Source organism: Polypterus senegalus, chromosome 4 (assembly GCF_016835505.1).
Source record: "Polypterus senegalus isolate Bchr_013 chromosome 4, ASM1683550v1, whole genome shotgun sequence".
NCBI lineage: Eukaryota > Metazoa > Chordata > Cladistia > Polypteriformes > Polypteridae > Polypterus > Polypterus senegalus.
This window is the reverse complement of record NC_053157.1, coordinates 220354491-220382350: the sequence shown is the minus strand read 5'-3', so window position 1 is coordinate 220382350 and position 27860 is coordinate 220354491. Positions and strand designations below refer to the sequence as shown.

Here is a 27860-nt window from a genome sequence, read left to right as displayed (position 1 = left end):
AAAGCTGCTTTAGCGTTGCTAGAAGGCATTGCAAATGGAAGAATTAGAAAAGAGTGCGTACTTATACATGACGATGACGGGTTTCTAAGTCGATTTCGATTTCCGAGAGCTATCCAAGAGGAAGCAGTCCTTTTGTGGATAAAGAGCAGAAGATGTGGCGCTTGGTGCTGACGCTCTACTATAAAGACACCTTATGTAAATACAGAAGAAAGCATTTCCACTCCAGTAATGTGCTGCTCTGTAGTGCACAGAATATAGCGTGTTTCATAATGTGCTACACAATCATAGCTTGCCTGTACCTGAAGAGATGAGGTATGATGAACCTGACTCACCAAGTGATCAGTCCAATCGGACAGAGTTACAACTTAGTTAGATTGTAATTAGCAGAATGCTAAAGCAGGTAATCAGATGCAGCATTTATTTTTTAACAATTAATTTAATTTGTGGTTAATGTCACATAGTACAGCCCTTACATTTCTTAGTTCATTGGCCACATCTCTTACAGCATCCACTATTGGATTATGTGACTCAGAACTGAGTCCGTCTGCACATAAAGAGATGGTCGCTTACTGGTTTCTGAGGCAGAAGTGTGTGTGCAGCCAGTCCCAGAAGACATGCTTGGCGCAACAACACCATCACTGCCTGTCCATCACACGGGGGCCAACTTTTGTAATATTGTCTGAAACAGAATAAACAGACAGCGGGCTGTGATATCTGACCACTTCTTTTTTATTTCAGGCACTGTGCGACTTTCTGAACTTGAACTTTCAAGTCCCTTTGACAAACTTTTATTGTTTATACTGCTGCTTAAGCCAACAATTAGTGCGTTTTCCTTGCCTCCACTTCGCATTCATTGAAATTCTATTTTTTTGTGAGTGCTTTTGCTATTGTCTTTTAACCAAACACTGAGCAGAATGTGATATTTATATTGATTTGCATATTAAAATAGGTGAAATTCTGGGAGGAGGCAGGGTGGGACAATAGGAATGTGCACATGCGTTACCTTTCACGCTGACTGGGATTTATGGAGCGTAAGTGTGTGGAAGTTGGCTTACACGTGGTTTTGTGCATCTAAATTTTTTTGTGCGTACACATATTTCCACTTTTGTCCGTACACCATGTTTTAGTGTGAATTCTACACACGGCATTACACATGAAATCCCAGGAGTTTAGTTGACCATCTGGTCACACTGAGGAAGCAGGCAAGAAGGACCATGGTCAGGTAGGTAACCAAGAATCCAATGGTGACACTAACAGAGCTTCAGGAGACTTCTGCTAAAACAGGGGAACCTGTCAGAAGGAAGTCCCTCTCAGCAGCACTCCGTCAATCAGAAGCCACTCTTGAGTAAAAGGCATGTAACAGCCCACCTAGACTCTTAGAGCATGAAGAAAAAGATTCTCTGGTCAGATGAGACAAAATTGAATTGTTTGGGCAGAACTCCAAACACTATTTCTGTCAAAGACCAGGCATTACTCATCATCTGCTTAATATCAACATGATGGCAGCATTATGTTATTGGGGTGCTTCTTGGTGACAAGAACAGGGAGAATGTTCAGAATTAAGGGAAGGATGAATGTGGCCAAATACTGAAGGGTCCTACTCCAGATTGTATGAGAACTCAGACTGGGGGCAACGATTCACCTCTCAGAACATCAATGACCAAAAGCTCATGCCCACGACAATGCTGAAGTAGCTTTGCAATAAGTCTCTGGATGTTCTTGAGTGGCCCAACCAAAGCCCAGACTTAAACCACATAAAACATGAATGAGACTTAAAGATAGTAGGTTACAGATGCTTCCCATCCAATATAATGGAGCTTGAAGGGATATGCCAGGAAGAATGTTATAAACTGGCCAAATCCTGGTGTGCAAAGCTTACCCAAGAAGAGTAAAGTGGCTTCTACAAAGTAATAAATTAATAGTCAGAATAATTATATGAATGAGAGTTTTAAGTTTTGATTTTTAATAAATTGGAAAACATGTTTTAATTTTGTCATGATGGTTTATTAAGTGTAGATTGGTGAACAAAAATGCTAAATTTAGCCATTTAAAATTAAATCTACAACACAATGAGTTGTGTGTTCACTGAATAAATAAGGAAAACTACAAAACATTGTAAAGAAACAATAATTCCAAAATCAAATCGTTGGCTTTATGCAGTCCAGTAGAGATAATCTCTCCAAGCTATGCCATAAATACATTACGGGCCAATTTGAAGCATCTGAATACAGACCACGTGGGCACCAGTGGGTATAACAAAAGTGCATTATGTGAATTTGAATAGAATGAAGTATAGAGAGTAATCTAGCTGACATCCCATTTTCATTTCTGTGCCCAAACCAAAGCTCCTTGTAATAGTTCCCTCCATAATATCTTCCTTCTTCTACACATTTAAGATTTATATTCTAATTTACCTTTTCTGAACACAGGAGGCATTAACACAATGCATGTTTAAAGCTGCTATTTCAAGACTGACCTCCAGGTTGGCAATAATGGAAAATGCAGCTGTCTGCAAGTTCTACAGTTAAGGAGAAGCCTGCTTCCCTGACTACACGTCTAGCTCTGTTTTTCTCATGTGAATGCTCATCCTCACTCAGATTTTTGGTTAACCCATTGTTGGCAAATAGATTCAACATCATGCCATTAAAAGAAACTTTCAATAAGGGGCTTATTGCAATTTTTTTATTTGTATGCTATAAGGTAATCAAGCATGATTCAATATGGCACTATTCACTGTGGATTTCATGAGAATGTGTATAGAAAAATGTACAAAGCAGCACAAGGTGCATATTATACTCTTAGACAGGTTAATATCTAGCATCCTGCCTGTTGGTCTTTATGTGTATTGTCCTTGATTTATTTTAAGTAAATGCTCTAAAAAAGGGTTTGGTGTATGTGTATGTGTGTTTGTGTGTATTTAAATTTGCTAGATCTTTGGAGAGTGGTAAGCGAACTCTCTACTTTCACCACTCTAACTAGACAAATGCATTCCTATACTTATATAGACATTGATAAAAAAAAAGACACCTAACAAGGGGTCCCGATCCAGGTGGTTTGCCATGTAGTGGGCGCAGCAACGCACTATCAACGCATGCTCCCCCAACCTAATAAGTAGAAAGTCAGCGTATAGACTCTGGAAAGCCACTAGAAAAGTTAGAAGCTTACAGGACACAACTTATCACATGAGCCAAGTTACACCATGCTTTAGGTGAGGTTAAAAGTCCTGCGTTCTTTAATATAAGTATGCTTATATACGGTATAAAAAACTGATTATATTTATATTTTGTCCCACAAGTGCGCCTATTGGACACCTTCAAGGGTCCCAGGGAAAAGAGCTTGTCCTGCTGTTAACCGTCTCTTACCTTTTCCATGCAGCTCTGAATGACAACTGCCCGGAGATCTGTGGCCACTACCCCGCTGGGCTTCTGAAGCCCCGCCCCCTCCAAAACGATTGAATGGGAAGGACGGGTCTGCGACCTGCAAGACTTTCTGAGAGAAGGTGATTCCTGCTGTACACCCTAACTTTAAAACCTGTTTTCTTTACTCATTAACTGGTACCCAATACTTTGGATCCGTGTCCGACCCGTCCCTGTCAGTTTGAAGACATAGAAAAATATTTCGGGAAAAAAATACTTCAAAAAAAATAAAAATGTATTCCCAATCTGCCGTCTTGAAAGACTGACTTCTAATAGTTTTATTTCTATTCTGTTATGTGTGGCTTCATACGTTTCTTAATTGGTTTCCCAACACATCTGATACTCATGTGAAAGGCGTTGTACATAATAAAAATTGATTTATTGACGTCTCCCTTTATTGCGCAGTAACGTGCGGTATTGTGCAGTATATTTAATAAAGTTAACAATAACAGCGGCATCAATACATGCTGTAAACATCCTAGGCATTTGGGTAGCAGTGTAGTGCGTGTTCTCATTATTTCCTTGTGTAGTATGAGGCACAGAAAAGAAAAAGAACTGTTGAACATTCATCATTATATTTTGTTAAATCAATGTATACAAGTAGGTGTAAAGATACGTAAGCATTAGCAAAGGCGTGTTTAATACTCTTAACGTTTGGTTTTACACTTAGTATGAATTATTTCCACTGATTAAATGACAAGTTCACACAATGAAATGGTCGTGTGCGTTTCAGTTGACACCTAAAAGTACCGAACACCATCAGAGGATTTATTTTTTCGCTACATTTTCAGCCCCTCTCTCTCTCTCTCTCTCTCTCTCTCTCGCTCTCTCTCTCTTTTCATTGCCTTTGGATCATGCGCCACCTAGTGGGCGCTCGCCGATCCTTCTTTGATAAAACTCAACCTCGGCACCTAGCAGAGGCGGTGCTTCGCAGACTGAGGACCGACGAGTTCCACGTGTGGCTCAATTCCGTCTGCACTGGAGCCACCAACGGAGCAGGTAAGAAGCGGCTTTTCTTTGCTCGTTCGACTTGTTAAAGACCTTCCGACGAACGACCGCCTAAACGACCGATTTAAACCGATGTAGGTTTGCATGTTATGGAAATCAGACTGCTTCATCAGTGCCCTCCAATAGAAGTGGGAGGAGTGCTGGACAGTGTGTGACACGCGTGTTCTCTTTGACTTTGGTGAGAATAAAATATAAGCGGATGTGGCGCTCTTACCTTCCCCAATATAAAAATGGGTCTTGTGTGTCTGTTCCCTGTCATTAGGAGTCCATTAATGATACGTTCCCTGGCGTCTGCCAGCTGGCGGGGACTTGACACGCTCAGTGCACCGCGGATAACGGAGTTAACGCTGGAGCGCCATGTCGCACAATTCGCTTGGCCACCGCTGCTTCTATTAAGAGCCCAGCTGTTGTGCCCAGTGACATCACTCCTTCGACACCCGAGTCACCTGTTCCTAACTGTCCAGATGTTCTGGCAGTTCCAACCCTTCAGGTGTTCTCTTAGTGTAGTGCTTACTCTTCATACAGCTAGAAGCTACTATGGTTTTTCATCCATTCATTTAATAAAACCGCTTAATTCAGTTTCGAGGACATGGAGTTGCTACCCAGTCCCGCAAGGAATTCCGTCTGGGTAAGAAGTCCAATGCAAGACATTTCTGCATACGACAAAACCACGCCAGTTAACCAACACTTTGGCGGACGTCTTTGAAATGTGGAAGCGAAAATTGAGTGACCGAGGACAAATCCACCAAAATATACTGAATTTCCTCTTGGGTTTAATAAAATGTATCAAATCTAACCTGATTTAGTACGGGGAGAATGTGTAGATCGCGCACAGGCAATGTATGCTCCGGTATTTGTGCCCCGGAACACTGAAGCTGAAGACGCAACGTTAAGTACTGCGCCACCTTGCAACTCCATAAGCATTATTATTATTATTATTATTATTATTATTATTATTATTATTATTATTATTATTATTATTATTATTATTATTATTATTGACAGCACGGTGGCGCAGTGGTAGCGCTGCTGCCTCGCAGTTAGGAGACCCAGGTTCGCTTCCCGGGTCCTCCCTGCGTGGAGTTTGCATGTTCTCCCCGTATCTGCGTGGGTTTCCTCCGGGTACTCCGGTTTCCTCCCACAGTCCAAAGACATGCAGGTTAGGTGGATTGGCGACTCTAAATTGGCCCTAGTGTGTGTGTTTGTGTGTGTCCTGCGGTGGGTTGGCACCCTGCCCAGGATTAGTTCCTGCCTTGTGCCCTGTGTTGGCTGGGATTGGCTCCAGCAGACCCCCGTGACCCTGTGTTTGGATTCAGCGGGTTGGATAATGGATGGATGGATTATTATTATTATTCCGAAGAATCCCTATATATTTTCAAAGTATATACCGTATGCTATTCAATGTTTTAAATATAACAATTTTACAGAAAGATTCATTGTTTTATTAAGAGGCGGAGAGACTTCGGGCAGTGTTTTGTTATTAAATGTGTTGCGTGTCTACAGTACGTGTGATGGAAGAGCAGATAACTGCGATGCTCACTAGGCGATGCTTTTGGGATTTTTGGGTTACATTCCCTTTGCACTGACTAAAACCCAAGCATAGGAGACTTTATAAAATTTGGCAACAGAAAGAAACGTTTTCGTGTCTGTTTTGAAGTGAACGATTAGATCGTATAACAAATAAGGAGACGTTGTTTTTCATTATCACATAAATCCATAGCGAGGTTTCGGCAGCGGTTTTTTGACAACTGAAAAGGGGTGTCGATAACTCTGTAAAGCGATGTATTCTGATCTAGAAACAGAGGAGCTGAACTAGACTCGTACCCCAAATTTTTGGTCTCCGCCCACACTGGAGAGCCAATCTATCACGGCATGACACCTGCTGGCGTTCAACTGACAAGTGTGCACGGGATGGAATATGTGTTTTGAATGAAGGCCAGAAATTGGTGAATTATTTCGCAAGGAGAATTTTGATCCTCCATCAGCTACCTTTCCTCTCTCTAGCTTCTGTATGTACCCGTCCATTCACGGACACCGCAATAGCAGCTGCACAACAAAATCATCCGCGCTCATTAACCGCCATTGGCCGCCAGCTGACCGAAGACTGATGCTGCTTTTCCAAGATCATGTCTTGTCTATGCCGTCCTGCTTGTTCTCCCTGGGTGTTTTTTTTTTTTGTTTGTTTTTTTTTTCGTATCCTCTGGTACTCTTCTAAATATACGCTGTTTTGTTGTTGGCTATCTTACCTTAGTCTCATGCCAGCGAATGTTTAAGTGTGTCCCGCAAACGGATAGGCGTCTTCCCCAGGGTTACCACTCGCTTTGGTCTGGTCCTGGTCTAAACCATGGCACCATTTAGAGGATAAAGCGCCTTTGGCAACTCATAGATAATAATCAGTGAATGCAGTTTCCATTTATTCCATCTCAGAAACTGTTTGGTTTAACTCCAGAGAAAATTGGTCGTGTAACACAAAATAAAAAAGTGCAACTCCTGATATTGACTCTGCAGCTCGAGGTTTCTTGAGTTTCTCATCACGAATTGTTTTTACCCGTCCGGCTAAGGTAGGCCTATTAGTAGCGGCTGGAGTTACTCGAATATTGGAGGAATTGTGCATTACCAGATTTCTTTTAAAATTTTTAAAATGTTTTTTTTTTCCATATTTATCAATCACTATATAGTACCTTTCAATATATAGCTAGAATTACATAGTACCTTTCACTATCTATTCAGGTTTACTTATTTGACTGACGCCTTTATCCAAGGTGACTTACAACATTTGTCATACAATTGATTCAATTTCTTTTTTGGTTTTCTAGTTGGAGTGCAGACCAGTCAGGTGATTTGCTCATGATCACGAAATATCAGCAGCGGGATTTCAGCCCACAACCTCACGGTTTGAAATCCAAAGCCCTAAGCACTACGCCACACTGCCTATCTATCTATCTATCTATCTATCTATCTATCTATCTATCTATCTATCTATCTATCTATCTATCTATCTATCTATCTATCTATCTATCTATCTATCTATATCTATCTATCTATCTATCATAGTGTCTTTTATTTCTATCTATCTATCTATCTATCTATCTATCTATCTATCTATCTATCATAGTGTCTTTTATTTCTATCTATCTATCTATCTATCTATCTATCTATCTATCTATCATAGTGTCTTTTATTTCTATCTATCTATCTATCTATCTATCTATCTATCTATCTATCTATCTATCATATAGTGCCTTACAGTTCTATCTATCTATCTATCTATCTATCTATCTATCTATCTATCTATCTATCTATCTATCTATCTATCTATCTATCTATCTATCTATCTATCTATAGTATCTATCATATCTATCTATCTATCTATCTATCTAATCTATCTATCTGTCTATCTATCTATCTATATAGTGTCCTTCATATCTATCTATCTATCTATCTATCTATCTATCTATCTATCTATCTATCTATCTATCTATCTATCTATCTATCTATCTATCTATCATACATACATCCTCAGAATCAGCTATATAAGCAAACGCCACACAGAGAGAGAGTCCACGTCCCATTTTCAAGTTGCACAATTTATCTTAAAAATATATAGTATATAAAAATAATGTACTGTATAATTAGTCTTCGAGTCCTTCTAGCCGCGCATATTAAATGAATTCCTCGGCTGTCTGCAGAAACTTCTATTCCCATTGAAGAGAAGTCCTCTGAATGTGCTGCATTATCGACCTCCGGCTATAACGACAGTGCAGAGGCTGGCATCAGGGCGACAGAGCAGGCGGTGTAATTCCACACACATCACACCGACAGCACAAATGAGATCCGACGCAGTGATACCGCCGAAATGCACAAAATGCATTTCATTTATTGCCTTGATCCCTGTGTGCAAAGTGGGTAATAGGAAGAAAATTAGAAGTTAACGAATTTTTCACCAGGTAACGAGCTGTTCCAATCTAATCTAAGGTTTTTATCAAATGTGGCTGAATAAAGAAATAGTAAGGAGTGAAAGAAAAGTGCGGAGTCTGTTTTTAGTGTGAGCTGTCTGATTTATTGGACGGAGACTGGAATCAGTCTGTGTATCTGCAATGTAAGAACCGATATTGCTGAAGCGCATCCCGACTCACGTTTTCTGACCTGGTGTTATCCAGTGCAGCTGCAGAGCTGCTAAAATACCTGGACTCCTCTTCACCTTTAGGACACTCGAGTAGGCGCCTGGCCAGTTTATCTCGTTAGCCAATCCAGCCGTGCAGAATGGACTGAAAGAAACAAGAAGCTCCACACACAGGACACCCTACACGGAAAACCCACAACGGACCAACGCTCTAAGGAAAACATGCCCAGTGTGCGTCACCCAGCAGAAGCGCATTTTCCGATGAAAGAAACATCACGAGTGGAAAGTGACAATCAGCAAGGCAGAAGCAACATTCTTGCCTAAAACAAAGCAAAACAAAAATCTGCACATTTTCTACCCATATTTTCTTAATTATATCCATATTTTCGCATTAGCTTTGGTTCTTTGGAAGACAAGAACTATCCCTGTACGGGACACTGCTGGACACTTGACCCTCATTTAAAAACGGACTAGTGTTGACTTGCCAATCATATCCTCGGATGGGGAACAAACTAAACTCGCTAAAGGGAATCCATGCAAACACTAAGAGATGATGATAAAGATGTTAGCACAATCATAACCATGTCTGCCTCGCGGATCCCCAGTCTGTCGATTAGAGATTTAGTGTTCTCCCCGTGTGTGAATTCACTTTTCACTGCGTACACCGATTTTCCTACCACAGCCCCAAGATGTTAAGTGAACGGGCACTGCAGCTGTAAACTGGCACCTGTGTGTACATGTGGACCATACGGTGGACTGGCACCCCGTGCAGGGCTGATTTCCCCTCTCCTCCAGTCTTGCCGGTATGTAAACTCCAGCTAGCTGCTAATCAAAATCGTGCGAGTTTACTGGAAAATGAAGGGATAGATGAATATAAGACGGTGTGGCGAATAGTGTCATCTTCTTTTATGGACAAGTGAAAATCTGGATCTCAACGGCCACTATCAAAGCAGTCCCAAAAATGGATGCAGCACTGAAACAATTATCTACCTTATAGATAAACAGATTGTAAAGTAGCCAAGAGGAAAGGAATGAGAATGAAACTATCGGCATAAGACACTAGATAAATAGAATAAAGGTGCTAAAGTAGTTCTGCAGATTTTTTTTTTTCATTAAAAGACCCACCTGAAGGGTCCATAAAGAACCTTTTATTTATTCAGATCTGTAACTGGCTCCGCACAGTAAATAATCATGAACAGATCGTAATGGATTTATAAAATAAAAAATAAAAATGAAGGTGCTAGGTGATTGGTTCTTATGATTTGAACCAAGATATTTGAAAGTGTGAAGAAGTGGCGTTTAGCCACCCAGTAACACACGATGCTAACAGATTATTATATCAGAAGACTGAGAATCGATCAGGTCGCGTTTTTTAGGCTTTTATTCCGTCACGTTGTTAGCTGAACCGCGCTGCGTGCCTAAGATGTGACAGCGGAGTGCGAGGTGAGGATCGCGCAGGCGCATTGTATTCAGCATCGAGACCTTCGTGATGGGCTCACATCTGACTTCTTGTTTCTGAAGTAAATAAATACACGTTATGAGTGATGGACTAGACGGAACCTCTTTCTTTCTTTCCTTCTTTTCTTGCTGCGTATACCATTGCAGATTTTATTTTTTTCTCTCCAGCCGTCTGGAGTTTTTTTTGTTTGTTTGTTTGTTTTTTCTGTCCTGCCTGAGCATCGGACCTTACTCTTATTCTATGTTAATTAGTGTTGTCCTATTTTAATTCTTACTTTGTATTTTATTTCACTTTTCTTCATCATGTAAAGCACTTTGAGTTACATTATTTGTATGAAAATGTGCTATATAAATACATGTTGTTGTTGTTTGCCTTGTCGACGGCGAGACGTTAGCTTAGTGGTCATAGATAATCTTTTATTCAGTTCCTTCGTGAAAGGTTTTACGTTCCCTACATGCCCACCAACATTTTCTGTTGTTAAAATGGCCAGTTCAGCTACTTGGAGTTGATAAATTGTCTCTGTGTCAGGATGTGTGCGTCTATGTATGCCGCCGCGGTGAAGGGTCGGAACCCTTGCAGTCGTGAACAAGAAAATAAAAGTATAAAGCAATGAATAGATGAAGGCCAGCACGGCGCAGATATCATGGAATAGTAAACTGGGCATGTTTCATAACCTTTCTCAAACATTTGCATTTTGGGTATACAACTCTGTGTTATGGTTTAAGTGGTCAAAAGAATCATTGTTTGGTTCGTTTTAGTGGATCCTGTGTCATCCAGAATTCAAAAGCTGTAACTTTCTAATCCTCAAGACACAAGTTTCTGTTTCAGATTCCTAATGATGACGATAGTCAGCTCAATTCAGTTTATTATGCATAGCGCTCGCTCTCCCCTAAGTGCTGTTGTAACAAGATCCCCTAATTTATTCAGTGGACTCAAAAAGTGTTCAGACCCCTTCACTTTTTTGACATTTTGTTATGTTGCAGCCTCGTGCCAAACATATCACGTAACACTCAATGCAAATGCAAAATGACAAAATGAAAACCATATTTTAGACATTTTTGCAAATGTATTGAAAATAAGCTATCCCGTTAAGACAAGTATTTAGACCCTTCACTGCACTGAAGGTCCTTTACTCAGCGATTACAACCTTGGCATTACCAGCTTCACACTCCTGGATTTGAGGATTTTTTTGCCATTTCTCTCTATCAGGTTGGATGGAGACCATTGGTGGGCAGCTATTTTCAGGTCTCTCTAGAGAGGTTCAGTAGGGTTCAAGTCTGGCTGTGGCTGGGCGACTCAAGAGCATTCCCAGAGTTGTCCATAAGCACCTCCCGTGTTGTCTTTGCTTTGTGTCCTGCTCTAACGTAATCCTTTGGCCCAGTATGAGGTCCAGAGCACTCCGCAACAGCTTTTCATTAAGGATAGCTCTCTGCTATACTTTGTTCAGTTTTCCCTCAACCCTGTCTACTCTCCCAGTCCCCACCAGTGTAAAACAACCCCTCAACATGAAGCTTCCTCCCCCATGCTTCACACTTGGAATGGTACTCCACAGGTAATGGATGAGTGGTGCCCTCATGGTTTCCTTCAGACGTGACACTAAACTTGGTTTCATCAGAGCAGAGATCTGAGAGTCTTTTAGGTGCTTTTCTGACAACTCCATGCAGGCTTTCATGTTTCTTTTACTGAGAAAAGGCTTTCTGTGTGGCCGGTTAGTCATAAAACCTAGAATGCACTTTTAAAAATACAGGTGCCAGAGCAGTTCTTCAGAGAGATGACTACAGACCAATCCACATGAAGGTTCCAGAAGTAACCTTTATTTAGTTAGATCCATAGAAGGCTTCATACAGTTAATAACCATAAATAGATGGTGAAATACTAATGGTTTCAAACAGAAGTTGGATTACAGTAACACAGGTTATATCCATCCATCCATTTTCCAACCCGCTATATCCTAACTACAGGGTCACAGGGGTCTGCTGGATCTAATCCCAGCCAACACAGGAATAAATCCAGGGCAGGGTGCCAGCTCGCCGCAGGACACACACACTCCAAGCACAATTTAGGATTGCCAACGCACCAAACCTGCATGTCTCTGGACTGTGGGAGGAAACCCATGCAGACACGAAGAGAACATGCAGGGAGGACCCGGGAAGCAAACCCAGGTCTCCTTAAAGTGAGGCAGCAGCACTACCACTGCACCACCGTGCCACCCAGGTTAGATCCAGGTTTTCTTAATCTGTTGGTATCCTGACAGGTAGCCTACCATATTAGGACATTTTTCAAAGTACAAAACAACCATCATCATATACAAAGAACCCCAACCCAGAATGAAATGGTGCTTAATCGAGCAATAGTTCTACATGGAACCACACAAACCAGTAAAGAGCCATAATAGGCCATTTAAGAACCATTGTTTTTAAAAATGTGGTGGGGTGTTGCAGTAATGGTTGTCCTACTGGAAGTTTTTTTTTTTTACTTTTATTGAATTTATTCAAAGCATGTAACATTTCATACAATCAAGTCAAACTTAACAGAACTAAATTCAATTCTATCCCCACCCATGAGAAAGAGAGGAAGGCCAACAGCCAAAGTAAAACTTTTGAGAGTAGTAAAGAGGGAAAGGAGTCTTTCTCGCCGATATAAGTGCTTACTCTAAAATATTATAGACTAGCTGTGTAAGCCCGTGCTGTAAAAAGCCTTCAATCGACCAATCGTGAGGTTCTTTTTCCTCAGTGGTTTCATTTTGCCGATGTACTCGCCTCCATTGTCTATGAGCGGCTAAGTGAGTTTCTCCCTCCTCTGAGGTGTCGTTTTGCTGACATACTCACCTCCATTGCGTATGAGCGGCTAAGTGAGTTTCTCCCTCCTCTGAGGTTTCGTTTTGCCGATGTGCTCACCTTGCTTGTGTATTAGCAGCTAAGTGAGTTTCTCTTTTCTAGGCGTGCTGTAAAAAGCCTTCAATCGATCAATCGTGAGGTTCTTTTTCCTCAGTGGTTTCATTTTGCCAATGTACTCACCTCACTTGTCTATGAGTGGCTAAATGAGTTTCTCCCTCCTCTGAGGTTTTGTCCATACTCCCTCTGAGGTTTTTCTCCCTTTTGCTGACATACTCACCTCCATTGCGTATGAGCGGCTAAGTGAGTTTCTCCCTCCTCTGAGGTTTCGTTTTGCCGATGTGCTCACCTTGCTTGTGTATTAGCAGCTAAGTGAGTTTCTCTTTTCTAGGCGTGCTGTAAAAAGCCTTCAATCGATCAATCGTGAGGTTCTTTTTCCTCAGTGGTTTCATTTTGCCAATGTACTCACCTCACTTGTCTATGAGCGGCTAAGTGAGTTTCTCCCTCCTCTGAGGTTTCGTTTTGCTGACATACTCACCTCCATTGTGAGTAAGTGAGTTTCTCCCTCCTCTGAGGTTTCGTTTTGCCGATGTGCTCACCTTGCTTGTGTATTAGCAGCTAAGTGAGTTTCTCTTTTCTAGGCGTGCTGTAAAAAGCCTTCAATCGATCAATCGTGAGGTTCTTTTTCCTCAGTGGTTTCATTTTGCCAATGTACTCACCTCACTTGTCTATGAGCGGCTAAGTGAGTTTCTCCCTCCTCTGAGGTTTCGTTTTGCTGACATACTCACCTCCATTGCGTATGAGCGGCTAAGTGAGTTTCTCCCTCCTCTGAGGTTTCGTTTTGCCGATGTGCTCACCTTGCTTGTGTATTAGCAGCTAAGTGAGTTTCTCTTTTCTAGGCGTGCTGTAAAAAGCCTTCAATCGATCAATCGTGAGGTTCTTTTTCCTCTGAGGTTTCGTTTTGCTGACATGCTCACCTCCATTGCGTATGAGCGGCTAAGTGAGTTTCTCCCTCCTCTGAGGTTTCGTTTTGCTGACATACTCACCTCCATTGTGTATGAGCGGCTAAGTGAGTTTCTCCCTCCTCTGAGGTTTTGTTTTGCCGATGTGCTCACCTTGCTTGTGTATTAGCAGCTAAATGAGTTTCTCTTTTCTAGGCGGTTTCACTTTGGCAACAGAGTCACTTTCTTTGAGCTTTGTACTGTCACCTCACACTTCAACAACAACAACAACATTTATTTATATAGCACATTTTCATACAAACAGTAGCTCAAAGTGCTTTACATTATAAAGAATAGAAAAATAAAAGACACAATAAGAAAAAAAAACCAAAATAAATCAACATTAATTAACATCGAATAAAAGTAAGGTCCAATGGCCAGGGGGGGCAGAAAAAACAACAAAAAAAACTCCAGACGGCTGGAGAAAAAAAAAATTAAATCTGTAGGGATTCCAGACCATGAGACCGCCCAGTCCCCTCTGGGCATTCTACCTAATATAAATGAAACAGTCCTCTTTGGATTTAGGGTTCTCACGGAAGGGCTTGATGATGATGATGGTCACGTAGACTTCTGCCTTTTAATCCATCCATCATTGTTTGAGCATCATGAAGCTTTGAGTAGGAGGTGGTGGCGCAGGCAACCACCACAAAGAAACTGGAAAAAGAAACAGAAAAGAGAGTTGCGGTCAGTATGGATTTTAGAGCCACCATGAATAGTTATTTTGAAGAATTGAACATGCAGAGTATCAGGATTAAGTTAAAGTGAAGTTAAGAGAAGGCCATGTTAAAGTAATGTGTTTTCAGCAGTGTTTTAAAGTGCTCTACTGTATCAGCCTGGCGAATTCCTATAAGCAGGCTATTCCAGATTTTAGGTGCATAACAGCAGAAGGCCGCCTCACCACTTCTTTTAAGTTTTGTTCTTGGAATTCTAAGGAGACACTCATTTGAGGATTTAAGGTTACAATTTGGAATATAAGGTGTCAGACATTCCGATATATAAGATGGGGCGAGATTATTTAAGGCTTTATAAACCATAAGCAGAATTTTAAAGTCAATCCTTAATGACACAGGTAACCAGTGTAGTGACATTAAAACTGGAGAAATGTGTTCGGATTTTCTTTTCCTAGTTAGGATGGGAGGGACAGACAGATACACGAACTTCAATGCCTAGATGTTTAATTATTGATTTGATCCTGCCTGGCTTTATAAAAAAGTTCTGCACAGATCCTCTAAGTGAGAATTTGTTTTTTTCCAATTTCAAATAGTATCAAACATCAGTTAACCACTGACTTAAAAGAGGAGAGTTAGGATTCTTTCAGTGTGGCAAAATAAGTCTGTGTGCCAAAAGTGTGGTAAAGGCAATCACAGTTTGTTTGTCCTTCTCTAATTTAAGCCCACCTGGAAGAACACCAAACACGCTGTTAGTGGATTAAGGGGGATTGTGACACCAAGGCTGTCTGAAAGGCATTTAAAGATTTTGGTCCAAAATGATGTTCATTTGGTGCAGGCCCAAAACATGTGACCCAGTGAGGCTGGAGCTCGATTGCAACGTTCTCAGGTTGGATCTTGCCCTGGAAACATTTTGGACAATTTTAAACAAGAGAGATGTGCTCGATATATCATTTTATGCTGACTAATTGCATGCTTTGCACATATGGAGCTTGAGTGAATTCTGTGCATGGCTGCTTTCCACTCCTTTTCTGAAATGTTGAGTGAGAGATCCTTTTCCCGCTGTAATTTGGGATCTTTAAAGGGAAAGGACTTTAAAATGTTTTTATATATTATAGAATTTCTCTCTGAGTCTTCAATACTGATCAATATTCTGGAATAGAAATAGATGGGAGGTGAGGAAAATTGGGCATATTTTGTTTAGCAAAGTTTCTAATTTGGAGACAGTGGAAAATTTGTGTTGATGGGAAACTAAATTTAGAGTGGAATTGTTCATAGGATGCAAAGACATTATTTATATACAAATCTCTAAATTATTTAATCCCATACTACTGGACGTTTCACCCATCTCCACACAGATTCTCTGGAGCTTATCCAGACTGATTATTGGGTTCTTGGTCACTTCTCTTACCAAGGGCCTTTTAGTCCCCACTGATCAGTTCTACCATGTGGCCAGATCTAGGAAGAGTCATGGTTGTTCCAGACTTCTCCCATTTAAGAATTATGGAGACCATTGTGCTCTTGGTAACCTTCAGTGCTGCAGAAATTTTTTGTAGCCTTCCCCAGATCTGCACCTCGACACGTTCCTGTCTCCACACAATTCCTTCGACCTCGTGGCTTGGTTGTTACTCCACTCTGGGAGCTCCTATAGAGAGGTGTGTGCTTTTCCTAATCCTGTCCAATCAATTGGATTTGCCACACATGAACTCCAATGAAGGTGTGGAAACATCTCAATGATGATTGATAAAATGGGTACCCGGACTGGATTTTAAGGGTCTCAGTGTCATGTTTCAGGTTTTTAGCATTAATAAATTTGGAAATATTTTCCACATCCTGTTTTTGCTTTGTCATACTTGGGTATTGGCTGTTGGAAGAAAAAAATTAAATGACTTTAGCACAAGACAGCAAAATAGCAAAATGTGAATAAAGCAATGGGGTCTGAATATGTTGTGAGTTTGTAATTATGTGCTATCTGTGAAGCTCTGACACTCACACTTAGTGGATAGAGCTATCTTATATATAAATGTCTACGCGTGGAAGTGTGTGTGTCTGTCTGCCCGACGGAGTCTGGGTAAGGGCTCCATCTGTGAGGAAACAGAAAACTCGCTTAGCCAGTAATAACACAAGTGAGGCGAGCACGTCAACAGAAATGAAACCACGGAAGAAAGAGAAAGTTGCTTAGCCGCTAACATCTGCAAAATGGTATCCCTTTTACTTTTCCATCCATCCATCCATTTTCCAATCCGCTGAATCCGAACACAGGGTCACGGTGGAGCCAATCCCAGCCAACACAGGGCACAAGGCGGGAACAAACCCCAGGCAGGGTGCCAGCCAACCGCAGGGCACGCACACACATGGGACAATTTAGAATCGCCCATCCACCTAACCTGCATGTCTTTGGACTGTGGGAGGAAACCCATTCAAACATGGGGAGAACATGCAAACTCCACACAGGGAGGATCCCTGGGAAGCAAACCCGGGTCTCCTAACTGAGAGGCAGCAGCGCTATCCACTGTGCCACCCCTTTTTACTTTTCCTCCCGCTGCTAATACACAAGCGAGGAAAGCATGTCGGCAAAATGAATCCTCCTAGGAGAGAAATGCCCAGAGTAGTTCCTTTCAATTGCCTGACATCTCTACATTTCAGTTTTTTTTCTGACGATTTCAATAGTTTCTAGGACCCCGGGTTTTTTACAGCACGGGCTTACATGGCTAGTGCATATGAAAAACAGGAAGGAGTCTTGATACTTTCTGAATCCACAGCAAATTGTACAATGCACAAATGTAAAGACAAAGATGAGGGTAAACACACAGCAAGACAAAGCGACTCCAATGTGATTCGTATAAATGGAGCCCAGCAACAACTGACCATTAACATTACCATCGAGCTATGGCAAGCTGACATTGGAGGAAAGGATAACAAAAAATATCCAGTCAGCATAATCTCTGGTGAAAATACACCTCTGGAGAGTCCATGGCCAGTTTTAACTGACACAGTCCTGGAGACCTCAGCCAACTGACCGTCCACCCCTTCTTGGACATTCTTCGGTATACGTTGTCACGTGTGGACTCCTCTACGGGCCAGGGAAAGGTGAACAATAGCCCGCCGAGACGAGAGGGGGGTGGGGGGGTATGCCACTGACATTGTCCTGTTTTTCCTCTTCCCCAATGGCTCTGAGAAGCCGCCTGGCAAGGGCACTTAACGCCGCCCCTTCCGGAAGTACCGGTGTAAAGGAAGCACCGACAAAGAGAAGGGTGGCTTCTGCCGGGATACCGGAACAAGATGAACGCCAGATCCCGTGACGCTGTGAGAACATTATTATTGGGAAAGAAGTCCCTGTACACGAGAGAGTTGAAGCTCTATTTTTCATTATTTTGCTGACTTTGTTCGTCTCACGATGATTAAACGGGACGACCCGGTTGGTGTCCCAACGTTCCTACTGTGGCAGTCTGTCCTTCCACTGCCCGATCACAACGTTTCTGATGGAAAGTCCAAGCTGATGAAAGATTCTTTCCATCTGTTGATTGCAAGGCTCCCAGTGTCTTTTCCATGGGTGGGAAAACAATTTCGAAATAGAGCAGTGGCACCAAGTGCCAGAAGAGGCTAGTAACATGAAGAAGGCGAGTGTCAAGTTTCATGTTTTTTATTAAGTGTTGTTGGTTTGAGACTATTACCACAGGTAAAAGGCACTCTATACAGTACAAGCTGACTGGCGACTGTGTATAAGACAGCAATCACGTCTACATCCATGTTATAAATAATTCTTGCAGCTGTAAAAAGATGAAAATCATCTAAATGATTATCTTTATTATAATAAAGCCCATGGAAGTGAGGAGTCGGCAATACAAGACTAAACGTTTGGGCCTCACTTCTAAGTATTGGCTGATGTTTCAAATGTGGCCACAGCTTTGCCCTCCAAGTGGGCATTTGCATCGTTGTTAACACACCTGATGGGTTTTCTTTTCCAGTCTCCCTGATCTTCAAAGTCTGTTATCACCCCCATCCAGATCATCAAGACTATTGGACAGACCTCAGCCACTGACTTTAACTCTTTGAGGGCTGAATATTTTTCCCAAAAAACTCAGTTTTCTGAAAAGCGCACAAAGCAATGGTTTCTCACATAAATCAACATAAAACGTCTGTTGCTACGTGCTGTGGCTGCTGTGGTTGCTGTTGGCGCACGTTCGGCATCTCTGGAAGCAGTGGCTGCGCAGGGGCACCTCGATAGCCAGCAGGAATGCATGGTGGGCTGGTTTCCTTCGCACAGAAGGTGGGCAGCGGTGGCAGTCGCAGTGTGACACAATATGGTTTGTACCTCTTGTCATCAAAAGTGGTGGTCCTCCCAGGCAAACGCAGCTACACAAACGTGTTCAACACCACGATCAACTGGGGACTCATCAGCTGATGCTGGTACCTCACTTTCGTATTCGATGTCCAACTCCTGATCACTTGCATCAAATTCCAAGTCCAACAAGTCAAAGTGCGATTCAGCAATAATACTGTATGTAAAACGTACATGGTGTATTTAGTCTCTCGCCAGATGTCGATGCCATTTTTGAGGTTGTTTGCTCTTCGCTACTCATGCAAGGAATCGTGGTTAAATCAACAAAGCTCTTGACTTCCATTCTAGCAAAGAACAAGCTGCAGTCTGTCCCCATCTAAAAAAGGCAGGATTAGATCCTGGAGTTTTAACCAACTTTCGTCCAATTTCCCAGCTAAAATACTAGAAAAAATTATTTATAATCAATTGGTCAATCACTTTAACTCCAATAATTTTTTTTGAGACCTACCAATCTGGTTTTAGGCGTTATCATGGTGTTGAAATGGCACTCCTGAAAGTGTTCAATGACATCTCTCTTATTACTGACTCATGTGATGCGACAGTCCTTGTCCTCCTTGACGTGTCCGCTGCCTTTGATACTATTAATCATGAAATATTGCTGATGCGGCTCGAACATCTTGTTGGGATTAAAGGGGCTGCTCTTAACTGGTTCAGGTCATATTTAACTGGTAGATACTTTTCAGTGACTTTAAATTCCTCCTTTTCATCTACTGTTCCTCTTAAATGTGGTGTTCCTCAGGGATCCATTTTGGGTCCTATTTTATTCTCTATATACCTTTACCCTATTGGAGCGATTTTTAGGAAATTTAACATTTCGTTTCACTGCTATGCTGATGACACTCAGGTTTATGTTCCCGTCTGCAACTCTGCAACAAATCAACTCCACAACTGTCTGTCTGAACTAAGATCCCGGATGGCCAATAATTTTCTTGATCTAAATCAAAATAAAACGGAGGTGCTTATGGTGGATCCACCAGCTAAAGCCCAAATTGGTCTTGGACTTCTCGGCTCTTTCTCTGTCTTTTCCAAGTCCACAATCTTGGTGTTACCTTTGACAGTAACCTCTCTTTTGAAAAACAAGTAAATTCTACAGTCAAGAGTTGCTTTTTCCAACTTCGTCTATTAGGTAAGATCAAGCCTTTTTTTATCTTCTAAAGATCTTGAGAAAGCTACTCATGCTTTTATCTTTTCTTGCCTCGATTATTGCAATTCGCTGTATTCTGGGATTAGCAAATCTCTGATACGCAGGTTACAGTTGGTCCAAAATGCTGTCGCTCACTTTCTGGTTGGGGCAAGGAAGTCTGACTCTGTTTCTCCTATTTTAGCTTCTTTACGCTGGCTGCCTGTCAGTTTTCGAATTGATTTTAAAATCTTGTTGCTAGTTTTTAAATCGTTACATGGGCTCGCTCCTGCCTATTTATCAAAACTGTGTGTTTTACACCAGCCATCCAGAGTGCTTAGATCTTCTGGTCAGTTGTCTCTTGTTGTCCCTCTTACCAAATGTAAAACTAAGGGGGACAGACAGGGCTTTTACAGCTGCTGCCCCTCGCCTGTGGATCTCTTTACCTCATCACATAAAGGAGTCGTCTACAATTAAACTGTTCAAAATGAGATTAAAAACTCACTTCTTTTCACTTGCGTTCAGTTTTCCTCTTTGTGATCATATAACATCTCTATTTATTATCTATCTTATTTTATGTTCATATATGTTATTGCTATTTATGTTTTATTGTTTATTGTTTTTTCTTTTATTCTATTATTGTAAAGCACTTTAGCCGCAGCATTACTATGTTGTTTTAAATGTGCTGTATAAATAAATTGACATTGACATTGACAAAGAGAGTCAAACTTAAAGGTAAGAACAAGTTTTGTCGCAGTTTACAGCTGATTACCGTCCTCTACCCCTGAATTTCAATAAAGGTCGACATCAGCCCTGAAAGAGTTAAAGGCTAGCTAGCCCACTTTATGCAGTCACTGGCAAGGAAATATATTTTATTGGGCGAAATGCCTTTTCTCAAAGTGATTTCATGGTTAGAATACATTGCAGTCTTTACCTGCATTATAAGCGACTGGTCGGGGTCATAGAGCGATTCAGATGCAGTGAGTGAACTGACCATCTTGTGGCTTGAAGCCCATTGCCTAAATAATCAGGTCACCGTGCCTGCCTACATTATATAGTCTAGCAGTATGGTCTCCAGAAATTGAGCCCCCCTCACTTTTCCGTTGTCTTAAAACATGAGAAACCATCTCATCACTGTTGAGCTGACCTCCTTTCTCCTGCTGGAAGACTGTGCGTCTCTAAGGGGTGCCAACCATCTATTATGTTGCTTCAGGGCTGCTTTCTACCTGTGGGCCTGTCAACAATGCATGGAATAGAAGTGCGTTGAGCGTAGATTGAGTAGAGCTTCTATGTATTACAGCAGAGTTTAGAAAAATGTCTTTCTGTAAGAGAGCCTGGAAGCACTGATATTATTTCCTGAGTCTAACCTTTTACTATAAGCTTCCATATCTCAAAAACTGGGGTCATGTTATCTTTAATATATCATTAAGTCAGCTCTTAAAGCAATGGGCTAAAGCTGCCTGGCTTGTATCTCCTTTTATCATTATTTTTTATTAATATTATGGCATGCAGTGGGCTGGCACCCTGCCTGGGGTTTGTTTCCTGCCTTGTGCCCTGTGTTGGCTGGGATTGGCTCCAGCAGACCCCCGTGACCCTGTAGTTAGGATATAGTGGGTTGGATAATGGATAGATGGATGGATGGATATTATGGCAGGCCTGCAAAGTATTACTATTTAAAGGTGGTTTTCCTACTTCTCTGCCTGGTCAAAGATCTTTATCTGTTCTCTACTTAAAGGAAGCAGGAAGGTCTTTATTGGTTAAGTTTGGGTAGGATGAATATTAGAAGCTAAAGGTAGGAGAGCTTGAACAGAAGCTTCACTTACAGTCTGTTGGATTGCTATAATTTCTGCCAGAAATTATATCTGTTTTCGTCAAAGCCCCTTTATGTACAATGAACCCCAGAGTGAGCCTTTTCCTACCGACTACGCCATTTGTGGCGTTGAAGCACTAAAAATATTTTGCTAGCAAACTCCAACAGATGCCATTAATTGAGCAGTGTTGCAAGTACTAATGTAACACACTTGACTGGTGGAATGGTTTTCTTTTTGTTTTTGTAGAAGAATAAGCACACAGAAAATTGATCTTAATTACCATCCTATTTTATTCCATAATAAAATAATTATTAAATCTAGGTGACTTTTCATACACTGTGGTCCATGGCCGGCCATTCATTACGGCCAATTCCCCCAGGCCATCAGATGGAGCCCTCCCTGCGACACGGAGGTGCCCCAAATTCCAGCAGGGCATCATGGACTATGGAGTTTTCCTGTACAGCCCTGCTGGATAACGTTGGGACCACCAGGGGTCACTGCAGGGAGACCCAGGGACTACTGTTTGCCCTATGTCCCGGAAGTACGTCCGAGTCACATGGACAGGAGGAATGATGTACTTCAGGGGTGAAGAAAAGGACTTTTTATCTGACCCGGAAGTGATAAGGAATCATGGACTGATGGATGAGAAACACTTCCGGGTCAGGAACTATAAAAGGACTCTGGGAACTCCCAGACGACGAGCTGAGCTGGGTGGAAGGGTGGCAACACGTCTGTGAGTGGTGGAGAGTTTATTGAATTGTGAATTTGATTTTTAATGAGTATTGTGGAGTGGAGGTGCTTTGAGCACTTTATTATTATAATAAATATTCATCTTTGGACTTTTATCTGGTGTCTGACGTCAGATCTGAGGGTTCAAGGGGACGACAAAGACCCAATCTGTCACGACACACAAACTTCTTTGGGTATTGCGATGTCTTAAAAATGTTTCCCCAGTATGCTAAAAGTCCTTTTATTGAGTGCAATACATATTCAAGCAGCATTTGATACCCAGCGTTTTTATAAATATAATACTTTTATTCAGTAATATTCCACAAATAACATTATTTTAAAATTGCTCTGCAACAATTCTTCTTCTTCTTTCGGCTGCTCCCATTAGGGGTTGCCACAGCGGATCATCTTTTTCCATCTGCTCAGCAACAACTGATATTTCTATATCTAGAGAATGACTCTGGAAAAAACTCAATGCTTTGCTTCACAAAAACACTCACAAGCCAAACAAGTATTTCTCTTCCATTTGAGTTTTGTCCCATTGATACAACAAAAAAGGTGTTTAGTCCTCTCTGGAAGTTAATGTTTTAATTCTGCGTGTGTTTTTTATTGTCATTTAGTATTTAAATGAAGATCTCAAGTAGGGAAAAAAAAAAAATCACCGGGCTCATTTCCTGACATGCATTCTCATTTTATTGAGCCATCAGTCGGTCGTGTGTTTGTGTTTGTTCAACTGGTACAGTCTTGGTAGAGACGCAAAAAAACTCCAGAGCGCATGAACTCGATGGCAGGCCTGCTCCATCTGCAGGAATCATACAACCAGAAAGGGCAGTTGCTAGGCAGCGGCTGGCCCGGCGTGAAGGGGGCAAGAGACTTTCCGTGGAGTTAGGCTTCCTGTGGAGAAAACCCAGTGAAGTGCACAACGGTGCATTTTTGGTATGTCTCATGTATAAAATATGCAGCGTGTCAGTTTTTTTAATCAACCCGCTGCACTCCTCTGCAATTATGTGAACGATAAGAATAAATAGGCCAAATTACCTGCATTACGTAGCTACAGAAGAGAACACCGGTAGATATGGAAGTTTAAACAAGGCTTCAGGGAACAATATTCCTTATTTTCCAACTAATACAAAAATTCATTTTAATGAGTTTTATGGTTTGTTATTTTCACAAATCACCTGCGCAACAATTTCAATGTAAGAATTGAAACTTGGCTGTTTCATTCTTCAGTATTTATATTGTTAGCTTTAGATAACTGTTCCAAACTTCATGTGTTAGTATTAAAAACCAGAATACCTGGGGGAAATTAAAAATGCAATCATAAAAGCAAGGCCCCTTCTTACACAAATACACCTCTTTGAGCGCTCTGATATCTTCAAATAATTTCTATTTATATAGGCACTATACAAGCGTAAATTAAAAAGTAAAAGCAATTTTAAATTTACATGGTTACTGAAACGGATAGAAGTTGTCACAGTACAATATGTTCACAATGGTTTATGGGTAGTTTGAGAGCTCGGCTGTCAGTCAAATTGAAGCCGAGGTCACATGACCACGGACACTCCGCGGTCACATTGCACTATTATTGAACGATGCGCTGTAGGGAGTGAAACCTGCTGAAATTCACCCAAGGATGTTGGCCTGTGTAGATCAGTAAGCTGTTTTTGGTACTTCAACGTATCCCAAGTCATTATGCACTACGACCCGTGCAGGGTTCACAGCTGATATCCAAATGTGCAGCAACTGCAGACAGCGCAATCCGCCAGTCCGCTCCTGATGAAGTCAATCTCTGTGTCAGTGTGGGCCTGTGTGCGCGATCTTAATGGTCAACCAAATGGCGCATCATCGGTTACACTTGTTCTTCCTACTTTAATCCTTTTTACCTGTCCATTGAGTCATTCTGCCTTCACGTCTTCAGTAATTTGCAGCGGGTTTCAGTGGCTTTGCCAAAAGAAATCTCTCAATGGCATGTTGTTCATCAGTGGTGCAGTGCTGCCGCAGAGCATCCCGGCTCATTTGACCTTGGCTTCAATTAGACTAAGAACAGAGAGAGCATTGAACCGTACCTGTTCAGACTACCCATAAGCCAGTGCTTCTCAATTATTTTCTGTCATGCCCCCCCTAGGAAGAAGAAAACATCTCGCGCCCCCCGCGACTATAAATAGTATCATTTGTCTATAAAATTGTTATAAGTACAAGTACAAGTATAAAAAAGCATGTTCCCCGAGGTCAAACGCTCCCACCTTGACGGAGCTCAACTCCCACTATTTGAGAACCACTGCCATAAGCCATCACAAACGTGTTGTATTGTGTCTGCTTCTATCCATTGTGGTTACCGCAACTGTGGGAGTTGAGTCTAATGTTAGAAAGAACAATGTATCAGGAAAAGAATAGCATCAAAAAATGTATCAAAATTGCATTTGTCAACGTTTATTACTTAGATTTCATAACTAAGCACTTGCACCAAAACATTTTGAGAAATTATCCACAATGTGTCAGAATGCAGTGCCGGTTTAAATTCAGGGCATTATAGGTTCATGGATTACTCCAAGGTCCATCCATCAGCTATATCCTAACTACAGGGTCACGGGGGTCTGCTGGAGCCAGTCCCAGTCAACACAGGGCAGGAAACAAACCCCGGGCAGGGCACCAGCCCACCACAGGGCACACACACCCATAAACCAAGCAGACACACACGGGACAATTTAGGATCCCCAATGCACCTAACCTGCATGTCTTTGGACTGTGGGAGGAAACCCACGCAGACACGGGGAGGACATGCAAACTCCACGCCAGCAGGACCCGGGTATCCTGACTGCAAGGCGGCAATGATACCCGCTGCGCCACCGTGCCGCCCAACTCTAAGGTTGCAACTGAAAAAGTTTATCTTATTTACTTTCTGGATAACCCTGAATTTTTGATTGTATTATTTGCTCTGATGAAAGATCAGTTTGACTCCTGGTTCTGACTTTAGCTTTATTGCTTGACTGGGTATCTTCCTGTTATTTTTATTTTTTCACATTACTGTCTCTTGCAAGTCAGTACTGATATAATACAGGGATATACGGAGGAAACAAAAGCATAACAGAAAGAGAAGGAAAGACAACAAATCCTGCACCCTTTTCTGAACTAAGGTGAGGTGGCTTGCCCACTTGCCTACCACACTGTATGCCCAGTGTTATGATTGGTGCATTTCGTTTCTTTTTTTGGGCATCTTGGCAGTTAATTGAGGTTTTTGGAATCCATGGAATTAGTTATTAACTTTTATTTGGTTGTATATCATTTCCATTTTTAATCTCTTTCCACGATGCCATCTTGAATATTTATAGGTGGCACTATTTTGAGGTTTTACAATTTGACATTGCTGAGGTAATTTCCCAAAATTCCCAGAAAACGCATTGTGTGTAATTGACCATATTTAGGTGTCTATGTTCTTAACCTTTTTCTGTGCAACGCTTCTTATAGTTTCTTCGAGCAGCTTCTGGAAATTTTAATTTTTACCCTTTGATTTTGAATCTTGCCGTTTCTGACTTAGAGAAAGATCGGTTTGTCTCTTTAATAATGACTTTCACTTGAATATCTGACCTCACTCCATCTTCCAGCACTAAATTACAATTCTCTCTGCTGTGGCAGGACACTCCGAGCACTCCCTTCTCCCTCCTCTCCTTGTCTGTTTCTCTCTTACTGGCCTCTCTTCCTTCCTCCCACTAAGCTCTAACCCCAGCTCACTTCCCAGCTTGCAGACTCACCGGGCCCTCTGCTTTGAGGTTGCCTTACACCCAGTCCTGGTGGCACATCTCACCAAGGCTGGCATTACACCAGGCATCATTAGGGATCTGTAGTGTCTCAGGGACATCTGTTTCCAGTGGGAGTGTTAGCTCCGTGGAAATATGTTCTTTTATATTGCAGCGTTTTAATAAACTTTTATTTAAATAATTATAAATTATAACGGCGATATCCCTCTTTGCGGCGACAAAGTCACAGAAAAGACAGAATATACTTAGCTTGTTTAATGCGGCTTACGTTGCTATATAGACAGGGAAGACCAGCGAATTTCATCTGTAAACCGAGGGGATTCGGTCGTGTAGAAATTGCTTTTTTCTGTCACAACGGAGGTGGGTTTTGAGTCAATCGCTTCCACTCACTCGGGTCCTCAAAGCTTGGCAAGGTGCCAGCGTCTTTTATATTGTGTCCACACGACCAAATCCCCAGTACAATTACCAAACAAGGCAGGTCAAATAACACTTAGTCCTTTTAGGGCTGACAACAGCTGTCCCTGTCTGTCTTTATGCCTTGCTTGGCTCAGCACTTCTGACTGCTGACACTCTGTGCTAAATCTGGCTCAGCTCTTCATGGCATATTACACAGAAAAGAATGAAAAAATACATTTAGAAAGATCTAAAACAGATACAGTGACACAAATCTTACTATTATAACAAACTTATTATAACAACAGCAGGTGACAGTATCCCATGGTCCCCCTGTGAAGCATCCAGGAGCAAGGCCAAGCCATGCCTTAATTAACAGGCTAGTCATGTCACCACTTGAACAGGAGCCATCAGCTTCTAGCTGGTCATCTAGATGTCACCTACTTACAGGTTGAGTCCATATACTTCCCTTTATTGGCCTGTAGGTGTTTTGACCCTTAGGTGGTCTTGTAGGGTTTTGCTTTCCCGCTCTGCCTCTAAGTAGTGTGAGCCGCATCCAGTTGTCTGTTTTGCCAGCCATACTCTAGCGTCATGGGGGAACGATTCCTGCTTCCTTCTTTTTCACAGTTTTGCTTTGTCAATCTTGAATTATGCATGTGGGCGGCACGGTGGCGCAGTGGTAGCGCTGCTGCCTTGCAGTTAGGAGACCTGGGTTCGCTTCCTGGGTCCTCCCTGCGTGGGGTTTGCATGGTCTGCGCGGGTTTCCTCCCACAGTCCAAAGACATGCAGGTTAGGCGGATTGGCCCTAGTGTGTGCTTGGTGTGTTTGTGTGTGTCCTGTGGTGGGTTGGCACCCTGCCCAGGGTTGGTTGCTGGGATTGGCTCCAGCAGACCCCCATGACCCTGTGTTTGGATTCAGCGGGTTGGAAAATGGATGGATGGAATTATGCTTGTGCACTATATATATGATCTTTTATGAACAGTGTATCATTTCATATTTCTTGCCTTTAAATGATTGTAAAAGGGAGATAAACAAGCATGGCGTCCCCTTTATGGTGGATCACCCTCCTGGTTGACACATTGCAGACCCTGCTGTCAGACCTTTGTGCATAAGCATGGCGGACTTGCATTACACATTTGCCAGGCTGAATGTCATTTCCCCAGCAGGTCTCGCATGTCAGATAGCTTCTATAGATGGCGAC

General features: G+C 41.9%; 1 protein-coding gene across 1 annotated transcript in view; it reads left to right on the top strand.

The window, feature by feature from the left end:
• The first annotated feature begins 4345 nt into the window (after window positions 1-4345).
• Window positions 4346-27860, top strand: part of LOC120528023 (octopamine receptor-like) — a 94607-nt gene continuing 71092 nt past the window's right edge. The window contains exon 1 of the mRNA XM_039751988.1: window positions 4346-4415. The gene's annotated coding sequence lies outside the window, so the exon portion shown is untranslated. The remainder of the gene's footprint in view (window positions 4416-27860) is intronic.